We start from the raw sequence: 12,645 nt of genomic DNA on the forward strand, positions 1-12,645 counted from the left end.
GCTGCACGACTGTGTCCTGTAGGCGAACGACGAAGGACTACGAAAAAGACTGGAAATTGTGTTTGCAAAGCATTAGGAATACGAAAGACTTGCCATGCAAGTATCTGCAATTTTCGCAGGAAATGAATGGGATGTGGAATGGGTGGAATATCGTACCTTTTTCTCAGCTTTGATTTCTGTAAAAGTAGTATTTTTTTTCTCTATTTCTACTTCATTGGTACCAAACAGGTGGTTTATTGGCAGTCGTGGACAATTGTGCTTTTCTCAATTTTTTTCTTCCACATTTTTATTTTGAGTAATTATTTAGCTACTTACTGTTGTTGTTGTTATTGTAGATTGGATTGTGTTTGTCATGCCAATCGATAAATATTTGCACAGGCCCAAGTGTCCTAATGTAGGCTAAGTGGATGATAGATACGTATTACCTTTGCCAAGGATATTAGAGGGGAGCTTAACAAATAAAATCCTTGATCAACGTTAAATGACATTTTACTTGGAATTCTGCCTTCACCAATATTACTGCCAGTATATGCTATATACCTGGGATATACCAGGTGTAAGTGTTTATGTGCATAATTGTGTGCGTAGAAAATAGATTTTAAATCTGTTAAATCCTGACATGACAATTTTTGGTGATTTTATTCGTAGAAAAGAAATTTAAGGAATTTGCTCTCCATTATTTTTTTGTTATAGAAACTTGTGGCTAAGGTTATATTGATCGTCAGCGATTTGTTAAAATAAACGTGATTTGTGTGTGGTTTTTTTAAATAAGAAATTAAGGATTTTCTATTTGTAGCTTTTGGTAGTGAATGCTTTATAAATACTTAATTTTTAACATTTCAACACTTTACTACAACATATCTTAAAGGATGCTTAGGATACACAGAAAAAGCGAAAAACTATTAACACTTTGCTACTCGGACTCATTCGAGTATACTACATACATTCAATATATGTAGTACATAAGGTATAAACCATTCCAAATTATTGGCGGACCCTTGTCACAATAACATTAATGATATTTAAAAATTAAAATTTAAATAAGTATAAAAATACTTTAATTTGTGATGATTTTGTTATACCTTTAATAATAGCCCTATGTTATTCCATTCAAAGCCATTATGTCATTATATTATATGTGTTATTTACGAAGGAGTTTTTCAACTATATTTCTGAAAAGTGTATATTTAGACTTAGAAACAAATAAAATGCACATATATATGGTGTCTTTATTTACAAACAGTAGATATTTTTATGGAATTATCAGTTAATATGTATACATGTCCTTAATAGGTACATATATATGTATATAGATATGTAATTGGTACATATATATGTATATATATATGTAAGAGGTACATATATATGTATATATATATGTAATAGGTACATATATATGTACATATACATGTGCCTATGTATATATACATTATATATATATATATACAGTACAGTAGAACAACTATACAGTATATAGGTACAGTAGAGCAACTAGAGCAAATATTGTTTAAAGAACTCATTCATATTTGTGATAATATAGAGTGTTTTTTTAGCTGCATGAGAACTCAAAACGAAAATAATTTAATTCAGTTCAATATAATAATTCATACAGTTAGTTAGTTGTGGTGAAGGGAGGACGAATCCTCCCCAATTAGCTGAAAGAGAAAGCCGTTTTGAATTCACAAAAAAACCTCGAAATAGTGGGTTGTAGATAGAGGGTCAACCTAGAACCACCCAGAGGTATTAACAAAGGTAAGAATCTGGCTAATGCTAATGCTGGAGATATCGATAAGTGAGTTGAAGAAGGGGCCTCCAGAAGCTTAAACCTAGTTCTGGCCATATTGTTGAAATGAAGTTTTTTTTTATTATAATTTGGTAGCTAATTTCGTGGCATCTATTTGTTGAATATGATTTCCGGTATATGTCCGCTGCGGCTGATTATTTTTTGCAATAAATGTAGCTGTATGGCGTCAATGGTGATGGTGATGAACATTGACCAACAAAGCTTCAAATGTTGCTGGTTTGTTAGTATAAAAAATGACATAACATACTTATTTACTTACTCAGGTGGCCATTTCAGACGTGAGTCTTCCTAGGCCGCGTCAAGTAGCCTCCGCCAGCCAGCCCGATTAATTGCTTGTTGCCGTCAGTTGATACTACGACGTGCTGGGATGGATGGTGGAATATTTGAGGGAATTATTTGAGTAATATATTGCCTTTCAATTACAAACATATGGACAGAAAAATTGATTCTTATTGATAATAATACAGACATTTAAATAGATAGATTGGTAGACGAATGGATTAACTGACAGATACGTGCATCTGGTCGTTTTAACCTTAGATGTATTGTACAGCTTTATATGGTGTCTGATGCTTTCTCCATTGTGAACTGAATCATAGTTGTGAACAATGCGAAGAATAGAAAAAAGCTGCTTTAAATTATTATTAGTAAAATAATAAATGTTTTATTAATTTTAAAACAAAAAAGTGATTTCGTAATTTCGTGTTAATATGTGCGACCTCATTACGGAACTTATCTGAGACATATTTTGTGGTTTACATCTTATTTTGGGATATTTGGGGATAGCATTGAAAGCTCCCAAACAATGTTTAAGCCTGCAACTAATTAACTTCAGTATTTTTTAATCTTGTTGCAAATATTTCAGATTTTTAAGAAAATTAATCTGGAGTTGTTAGGCCATAAAAATATTTGAGCTGGCAATGTAATTTAATTCGAGTTCCCACTTGAACTACTGTTGCAAGTTGTTGACAAGATTGCACTGCTCGTTGGCATACTTGCAACATGTGGGCGCGCTTTATGACATCAAACACTGCACTGATTCGATGGCATGGCGAGTACGTCAAGTCCAAATGTGGCACTAAAGGCGTTTTTAGTCATTACCAATTTCCGCTGAAACATTGAAGGAAAACATAAATTACGGTTAAAAATCAAAATTTAAAATTAAGACATTTACTGCACAGTAACACAGCAATACTTTCCGCTACTCACATGCATTATCTGCCACTTGCGTTCAGGCGGCACTCAGTGGAACTGAACGAGTGAGCGTCAAGCGCTCATAAATGCAAAATTAAATTTCATACTTCTATTTGAAGACTTTCAAAATACCATAAACGAGATTTTAATGCTATTATGACATTTTTCAAACACGAAAATATCAAATGAACAATAGCAATGACGGCGGTGGGGTCCCGGGGAAACCCTTTGGCAACGCTTGTGTGAAAAATGAGCGCACATTAAAATCTTCAAGCCACACTAGCGCTAGTTTGGTGAATTGACAAATTGACAGCCTGCTGACAGCTCAGACGCCTATGACGGGGTTCTACACTATGTGTGAATTATGCTCACTTAAATGGAAGCATTTCTGCTAGTTACGCCCTTGAAATTCCTGCAATTTGCGAGCATGAAGAATTCTGCAACTGCTGCGGCTTTTCAATAAACGACAATTTTGGGGGTCTGAAATTCACTTATTATTGGGTTTCAAAGAAAATTCTTAGTTTTTTAATAATCTTTTTTGCTATTTTTTAAAGAGCAATATTCATTACCTACGGCTTCCCTAAAATAGAAACCAAACACCGCAAGGAAACACAATAAACAATACTATGAAGATCGATGTTGTAGATTGCTTCATAAGAAATAAATTAAGAATAATTATAATAAGAAATCCGCAACTAAATTTATGATAGAAAAATTGATTATGCCAGAATGAAGTATATATTAGCGTGATACTTCGGGAAGCAACCAGACTATGAGAGTGCTGGTATGAGAGTGCTGAAACTGTTAACAGATTATCTGATAAGTTACCATAGCCTGCGTTACAGATTGAGCCCGTATAAAGAAACGGAATACTGACTTCGCTTGGAAGCAGATAAGACATCTAATCATATTTTTTTTGAACTGTACTACTTTGATGCGTTCCATGGAGAAAATAATAAGCCGGGAGCTCCTTTCTTCGTCGGATGTTAGAAAATTCTCATTAACTGATATTTTAGCTTTCATTTGAAATGATAATCGACATCGAATTTAATTTTCTCTTAGTTTTCAATTTATATACTACTTCTTGATCTGTTTAAAAAAATAAAACAATTTATTGATATCCTCTTACCCTCTTTCTGAACGTGTGTCTGTTTGCATATCTTTCCAACGACATATTTGACGACCTATGTGTTTTTCTCTCTGGCTGTCTGGATATCTATAAACACATTTAATATAAGTAATGTGATTCACTAACTCGAGAAAGATCCAATTGACACTGAAGTGGTAGCCACAGAAAACATCAGATCGTGTTTCTCTACATAGTATACCTTCTGCTCAAAAAGTATCCGGTTTTTGTTGTTTGTGAACTACTCCTTAAGTTATAGACCTTTTTCAAAAATTTTTTTTTGTTATGTTGGTACACCCTTTGTTTACAGTGACTGTTAATGTGAGACTACCTCAAGTACATTTAGCGATGTTTACTATGGAAAGTTCTTGTTGTATGCGATTTTTTGACCAAACAATGCACCACTGTCATCGCACAGGCACCATATTCGCCAGATCTGGGCCCGTGCGACTCTTTCCTGTTCCCGAAACTCAAATTGCCCGTTCGTGGTAAACATTTTGAGTCGATTGAATCGGTAAAAGAGAATTCGCTGAAGGAACTAAAAGCCATACATGTACGGGCCTACGAAAGGAGCATGGAAGATATATTATTTAGCATATTTTGAAAAAGATAAAATAAATTTGGAATAAAATTTAAATTTGTGTGTTTTATTCACAAAATCCGGGTACTTTTTGAGCTGGATGTATATTTGCTAAGATGCAATTCAAATTTCAAAGACGATTTGCTGGCCTGAGCAAAATAACAGGAACCTTGTGTTGACACCACTTAAAACTTCATCAGAAGAAGTTTCTGAAATCTAAGATTAAGTGATGCATTAACAAGCTTCAGTATGCGTTTGTCAATCAAGTTGATAGTATTAGTTGGGTCACGTACTCATACATCTTACTAAATAAAAACAGGAAAATAATTATTTATACTAAAAAAATTTTGAATAGGCCGATATTAGACCACTACTTATAAAATATAGTGTGCTATTTCTACTGCAATCAGGACAGAAGTCGAAGCTATTGATTTACATTATTAGATTTAATCAATTACCAACACCAAATAACTATTATCAGTTAACTACAGTACTCGTATAGCTCATGGTACTCGTTGTAATATCTTTGATATTTTTCTGTACTTTGCTAAGTCATGTCTTGGCTTGATTTCTATCAGTTTTTTTCAAATTCTTTGAAATGCCGCCAATCTTCATGGTTTTTTTATATGCTGTAGCGCTTGTTGCTGCTTTCTGAACATCACTTTACCTCCGCCCACTTTTCACAACAGAAATCGTTCTCGTCTTCGTTGTCTTTGCAAGCATCTTCCATTTGAATCTCATCTTTGTTTGCAGCCGCCCACATAATCATTTCGGCGTTGACACTTGGCACTTGCTAGTGAGTGTGTTGCAAAAAGATTTTTCTCAAAAAATAATTTTCTTTTTCTTTTACATTCGTTTTTACCTTTTCTTATTTCTTGATTTTGTTTTTGCTTTAAGTTTTTCTATTATATATTTTTTTGGTATGGATCTTTCCGCCTGCTTTCTTGGTCTGTCATGATTTCGACATTTCTGTAGATTTCCTTTGGTTTTTGCTACTTTCTGGGCGGTGGGATGGTGTCGACTTTGACTTCCAGCCACAATCCTGCCTGGCATCCCCTATCAAAGTTCTGCTTGTTTCCCATTAATTTCGTATTTGCTTTTTGTTGGAAGCTGCCATTGATTTGTGTGCGTTTAATGGAACTTTTATTTGTTGCAAATAAATTATGGACCCGACACACGACAACGTATATGGAGAAATTGTGGCAACGCTAACGTACGCTGAGAAATTGGCTATATTTTTCTTTGCTAAAAAATTCCTATTTGTTGTGAGTCTTTGATAAATGTTGCAAAAAAGAGGTTGGATTTTATTAGACGTGCTGAAAAATGATTAAAAGATGCACATTAGTATTTGAAAACAGATACAAAAGTTGATATAAAAAGGAACTGCCAGATATTTAGAAGAAAGTGGCTTTATTTTAACAATTTGCAATAAATCGTAATGCAATAACAAAAAAGCAACATATTGCTACTATATGTTGGAAATATGTTGTCGGACTCATCATATAAAGAACACATATAATGGCGAATATAGATTAATAGAATTTATATCATTCTCATCAAATATAAATTGCATATAAAGTCTGCTTCCAATTATAGTGCTATATAAGTACTTGGTTAGCTCACGAAAACATTACTTCTTTCGCTGTTAAATTATTGTGATTATAAAGATCACGATTTTTAAGGTTTCATAAGACCTTTTGAAGTTCTAAGACCTGTTCTATTTGATATATATATATGGTGGGACGTTGGGACAGCGCACTGTCCATCAAGTGGCCCCACTAAAGTGAAGGGTTAGTCGAAGTAGACCACGAAACGACTTGGGTCCTTTTTCGTCCTTCGATTCTCGGATGTTGTTATTGAGTTAAAGCTGGAGTAATGCGATTACTACATTTTTTGTTAATGCAAGCAGTTCATTTAGCTTGAGGTTTCCTGCCAAGTCGTCACCAACCCAATGGTGTCCCAAGACAGTCTTCCTCCTACTTGCCAGTGCTGGACATTGGCACAATATATGCACCGCTGTCTCCTTTTCTTCAAGACATAGTCTGCAAATGTCTTCCTCAGCAAGAGTTATCTTTTTTCTATTTGATATAAATATAATATAAAAAAGATTTTTCCCAAGTAAGTATTTTCCTATTAACATATCATATAATAGGTTATGAATATTTGTTAAAATTGTACCACTTAAATATTTTCAGTGTTTTCAATGAAACATAAATTATACAAGGCAATGAGACTCTTGAAACCTAAAGTTTTTTTACGGAAGAGCACATATACTGGCCAACAGATTCAGCAAATATTTCTAATGTTATTAATTTCTGTGTTACCAAAGGTTGCCTTTATGTATATGTGCAGTGTAAGATAAGCTTAGATTTATTATCGAACCATTCACCAGTGATTGTCATTATAGATAAACTCCCTACAAATTAAATCCAATTCATAGAATCGTTGAAAAAATACAGACCACTTTTCAACGAAAATAATACTGCTCAGCACGTTTTTGGACATATCTCAAGCATTTGATCGAGTATGACATCAAGGACTTATTTTCAAATCTAAAAAGCTTCTGCTACTTAACTATTATACATTCATAAAGTCCTGTCTATTGAAAAGACTCTTTTATGTCAACACCCAAAATGAAATGTGTCCTTTACATGATATTAAAGCTATAGTACCACAAGGCAGTGTACTCGAACCATCCCTTTATCTGCTTTTCACATACGATTTACCGAAGACGGCAAATCGCTATAGCATTCAACTATCGGAAAAACACTCAACATCCAACATAGAAATTTTTCAAAGATTTTAGTCTAAAACTCTACGAGATATGGTAAACGCTCCATCGTATGCAACTAACATTCAAATCCGTCGAGACCTAAGGATAATTCCGGTAAAAGATGAAGTAAAAAAGGTAGCCAGAAAATACCATGAAAGAATACAAATGCATCTTAACTCCCTTGCCTCGAGTTTGATGTACCCCTCAAGAAATTTTACGAGGCTGAAAAGAAATATGCCGCTTCAAGTGTTATACTGAAATTTTAATTAAAAAGAGTCGCTTGCCACAGAGAGAACTATCAAAATTATAAATAATCACATCATAAGTCTTAATTATCAAAAAATAGCAAAATAGTATATTATTTGACAGAATACATATTAAATTTAAATTAATAAAAAAAAATCAATGTTTGTAGGGCGCTATTAGCTTATTATACTATAATTGTTTATTAATTAACCTAAGATATTAAAGGTGTCGATAATGAATTTCTTATCCCTAGGTTTTGTCGCTTTCCACACACAGCTTCTCATTAATCAAAATCATAAAAGAAATGGAGTAAAAGTCAATAGTTATAAAATATTACCAAAACCCTATGAATCTAATACATTTAAGTCTACTATTGATTTCGTGGAATAAGTGCAAAAAAGCTTCCTAATCAACTTCTTACTTAACTCCCTCTATTCCGTAGTATCTATTTTTTTTTTGAACAAGCTCTGATATGTATAATCTAAGAAGATTTATTATATTCACTGAAATAAAGTTGTTTAACTACAATAAGTCGAAGTGGGGTCTTATAATGATTTCACAGTTTTTTCTTCCTTCGATTGTAATAATTTCGACCAAACCATCAACTTATAAAATATGAGTTGAGTATATCGTATCTTCTATTCTGCTGTTTAGAATATAATGTAAAAAATGTGCAAAATTTCTTTAGAACCCTTTTACGTTGTGAATTCTTTAAATTTCCTTTTATCACATCACATCACATAGTTCCTTACAACTCCATTAGGGCAAAAACTTTTTAATAGTTAGCAATTCATATTTTTTATTAAAACTTTTTCTTTAAAAAAATATTGTTCATTTCTTAACATCCTTCAGAAAGTCCTTTACCTCAAAATGACATTGAATGTTAACCTTAAAAGAAATTTAAATTGCTTTCAGCCTAAAGGCATTAAATATTTTACACTTTTTTCCTTAATTTCGGATACTTTCGTACTAACTCCTTCCGCGAACTGAAATCTAAAGGATAAGTATATAATTGCAATAATTAAAAGTTTACTGCTTTATGTAAATATTAAGTTTGAAGGCAATAAAGCAAACCCCACAGCTTTAGGATTAAACGAGCATATGGAAAATAATGGAAAATTATGAACATTTTTCTAAGGCCCGCCGCATAATTTCCCAGCAGTTTTATATTTAATTAAAAAGTCTGTACGAAATTATTTTTTTTGCTTCAAGTTCTGAAAGTGCTGGACTTTCTCTTTTAATAAAAAGCATATTAGGACAACTTTGAACTTGAATTCAAAATTGCGGCATGAAGGGCTCTTAAGTTTTCTGTGATCAAGAACTTTGATTGAGTTATGTCAAACACAAGTATCAATTAGAGGTCAAATTGCCTGTCGTTAAAATAAACATTATCCAATTAATTCATTCATGACATTTATTAATTTTATAATTAAAATAGTTTTAAAAATTATCAGTACATCATTCATGCTTTTCAATTCTGAAATCGTCCATAACTTAGGTCACAGACTTAATCAAAACTGCTATTACTATTTTAGATAGCGATAGTTTATAGCCAGGATTCGAATTTATTTGAAAATTCATATTATTTCATTATATTTATTTGATAAGAAAACACTGACAAAGATAAATCAGCTTTATCCTTGTCAAGTTTTTCCTAAAAGCTCTATGGATTGTTTCAGCCATAGCTAATGTCTTACCACTGATATAGTACCATAGACAGTAATTTATGCACCACGTATCAACATTTTCAGATAGTATTGTAACAAAAAATCTCTTTCTTTTTATAAGACCTTTTAGGTACTTCACATCGACAGCGTGTTCTTATATTATTTGAACACGTAATAATGAACTGATATGCTAAGGGTTTTAATCCTTATGTCTAATATCTGATATCCTATTTTAGATCTTTACGTCCAATCGGCAGTAAGTTTAATGCGCAAATAAGGTTTCAAAAAGACATGCCTTTAATTAAGAATCATAACGCCCCAATTGCTTCTTAACTAAAACTCAGAAATAACTTTTTAAATGAACCCAACCTTTTTTTCAAATCTTAATATATATGTGTCTGTTAAGTAGAAACCCGAACCAGAAATTATATAAATTTAATATATAACCCCGAAGATAGTTATATATTAAATTTATTTATCATGACTGACACTTGTAAGAAAAGCGATAAAGAAGTCATGCTGACGCATTCTTAGTTGAGCAGTGAATATTCCCACTGAAAGCAACGTTCATGATCCAAAAATCAAATATTTTTGTTGTATTTCTAATAGATAGAGCCTATTAGAGCCATCCAAATCATTAAAAAACTCTTTAACATTCGAACCTAACAGTTTTTGAAAACCTTTCAAAAAGATAAAGTGTAGCAGTGACTTTGGTTACTCTCATGTTAGAAATTAGTTGTAGGCTCATGGGTTCTATGCAGTGGCGTAACTACATTTTTTAGGCCTGTAAGCAAATTCTAACTAAGGGGCCCCTACCAACATACTAAGGGGCCCCTCTTTTTATACTCTTTACACGAAAAAATGTAAAAAGGGTATATAAGGTTTGTCAAGAGTTTCGTAACGCATTAAAGGAAACTTCGGAAATACCATTAAGTATATATCAGTATACTTTTACAGTTCAAACTACTCTCTCAGCTTTTGAACTCTTCGAATGAAACTTTATACACATACTTTTCGGGAGCGCACCCTGTTCACCATTTGATTTGATTGAAATTGGACGTCTATTTCTTGTAGCTGTGAATTAAACTTAACAATCGGATATGAGGTTTCTCCGTTTTTAATAAAGGTATTCAAATGGAATTTGGTGTATACAGTACTGATATTTGCAAAAGACAACGTACAAAATTATTTTCAAATGGGTTTAAATTTAGATATAGCTTCCATATAAACTCTCGATCAAGACACATATTTTTCTTAGAAAAACTTTTTTATTTCATAAATAGATTTAATATTTTATTTGAAGTACATACATATTATGTACTTTAAATTTAAAATTTACGTATCTTTTATAAAATGCAATATGAAGTTATTCCAACAAAAAACGTTTCGTCCCACTTTTGAAAATTTATTAAAAAGAAATACAATGAATACAAAAATTTATAGTGGGCCCCCTAAATTCGGGGGCCCGAAAGCGTTGCTTCCAGTTGCTTCCCTGTAGTTACGCCACTGGTTCTATGAGGTATGAGGTATATCTTTTCGTCCTCGCGTGACGTGACCCATTGTTTATTCTAAATTTCTTATGTATTCAAATTTATTATTTTTTGACTTTAACTAAGTTCTTTGACTTTGCAAATGAGTTACTAAACAGTATATCTATTTTATTGGGGTTCCACAGCAAACTCTAAATACTATGAAGACTACAAGGTTAAACATAAAATTAAAATCGATCAATTAAAACAATTGCAATAAACAAAAAAAATTATATTATATATTTTATTACATTATAATAAATCTCATTTTTTACCATATGCTTAAAAAAAATTTCGGTTATCTCAAGGAACGGCTGCAAAACATTATACCTTAATATTTATACAACGGTCGAATTGCATTAATTAATGTAACACGGATTCGAATTATCAAATTCTGATAACAAAATTCGGTGTTTGGTTAGGCCGCACAACGATAATAAAATATGGTGACATGCTATCGATCACTGAGCGATAATATAATATATTACAGTTTTGAATCAATATATGTTACACAATACGATATTTTATTAAGATACAATGTCTGTTAGTTAGTTGTTGTGGAGGAAGGACGAGTCCTCTTCAATTAGCTAAAAAGCCGTTTTGAATCCAAAAAACCTCCTTATAGTGGGTAGTAGGGGGAAGGTCAAACTAGGACCAGCCAGAGGCAATTATTAAGGCAAAAATCTGGCTAATTCTACTGCTGGAGATGTCACCGAGTGAATTAAAGAAGAGGGCCCTAGAAACTTAAACATAGTTCTGGCCAGACCTGGAAAAAAACATATCAAGTGTTCTGGTGTCATTTCATCGAAAGCTGGAAGACACGCACTGCAAGAGGTACCACAGGGTAGGCCGATTCTGGCTTCATGCCGCCCTATGGATCAGTGTCCTGTAAAGACAGATATTGACCTAGATACCCCTGATTTGCTTCTGTTCTATATTCTATTTTTGGAATAGATTGTCTAAGTAGCCCTTGACCTGGCTGCTGAGGTGGCATAATATGGTTATAGATCAAACTTCGACCGTAGCTGACAGGGGCAGAGATCAAAATAGGGGTATCTGTATAATATTGTAATATAATATTATAGTATAATATTAGTATAATATTAGAATGCCGGGAACCCAGACTAGAGTTAACTTGGACCTCTCACTTAGTTCATTGATAAATTTTTCACATTCTTGCACTACTTTGGATGATATACAAAGAGTTGATAAGGCTTTAATAGCTGCCTGACTGTCAATTAGAATGTAGACCTTTCCATTAAATATATAATATATATTAAAACATCATACATAACACAATAATGTATGATTGGAGAAAACCAATGGTTTTAGTTGATAAATTTTTTTACGTTACCCTTTAGACACCATTTCATCGTCTAGGCTGATTACCGACAACATCACAACACAGCAAACACCGACACTGAATATATTAATATAATATATTAAAATTCATATTTCAGTAAATTTAAAGAAGAAAGCAAAGAAAAACAGAAACATTTTTATAAAGAAAGTAATGTTCAAAATCTGTTTGTATTGGGTGGCAAACAGCACACCTATAAAGAACACGAGAAAATGCTTAGACTATGGAAAAGAGCCAGCTGCTTCTTAACCCACATATATAATTGGCGCTGTGGTCATGCTTGAAGCTGCAATTCTTCTAAAATTTAAACACTTTTACTATCTTACCAGGTATGTCTTACTTGCCCGGTAATGATGATCCGAAAGG

At 32.8% G+C, this 12,645-nt stretch overlaps 1 protein-coding gene across 1 annotated transcript in view; it reads left to right on the forward strand.

Moving 5' to 3' along the window:
• Positions 1 to 12,645, forward strand: part of LOC119687189 (discoidin domain-containing receptor 2) — a 229,676-nt gene that overhangs the window by 44,356 nt on the left and 172,675 nt on the right. The gene's annotated exons all lie outside the window — the stretch shown is intronic.

This window comes from Teleopsis dalmanni, chromosome X (genome assembly GCF_002237135.1).
Source record: "Teleopsis dalmanni isolate 2A chromosome X, ASM223713v2, whole genome shotgun sequence".
In the NCBI taxonomy this organism is placed as follows: Eukaryota; Metazoa; Arthropoda; class Insecta; order Diptera; family Diopsidae; genus Teleopsis; species Teleopsis dalmanni.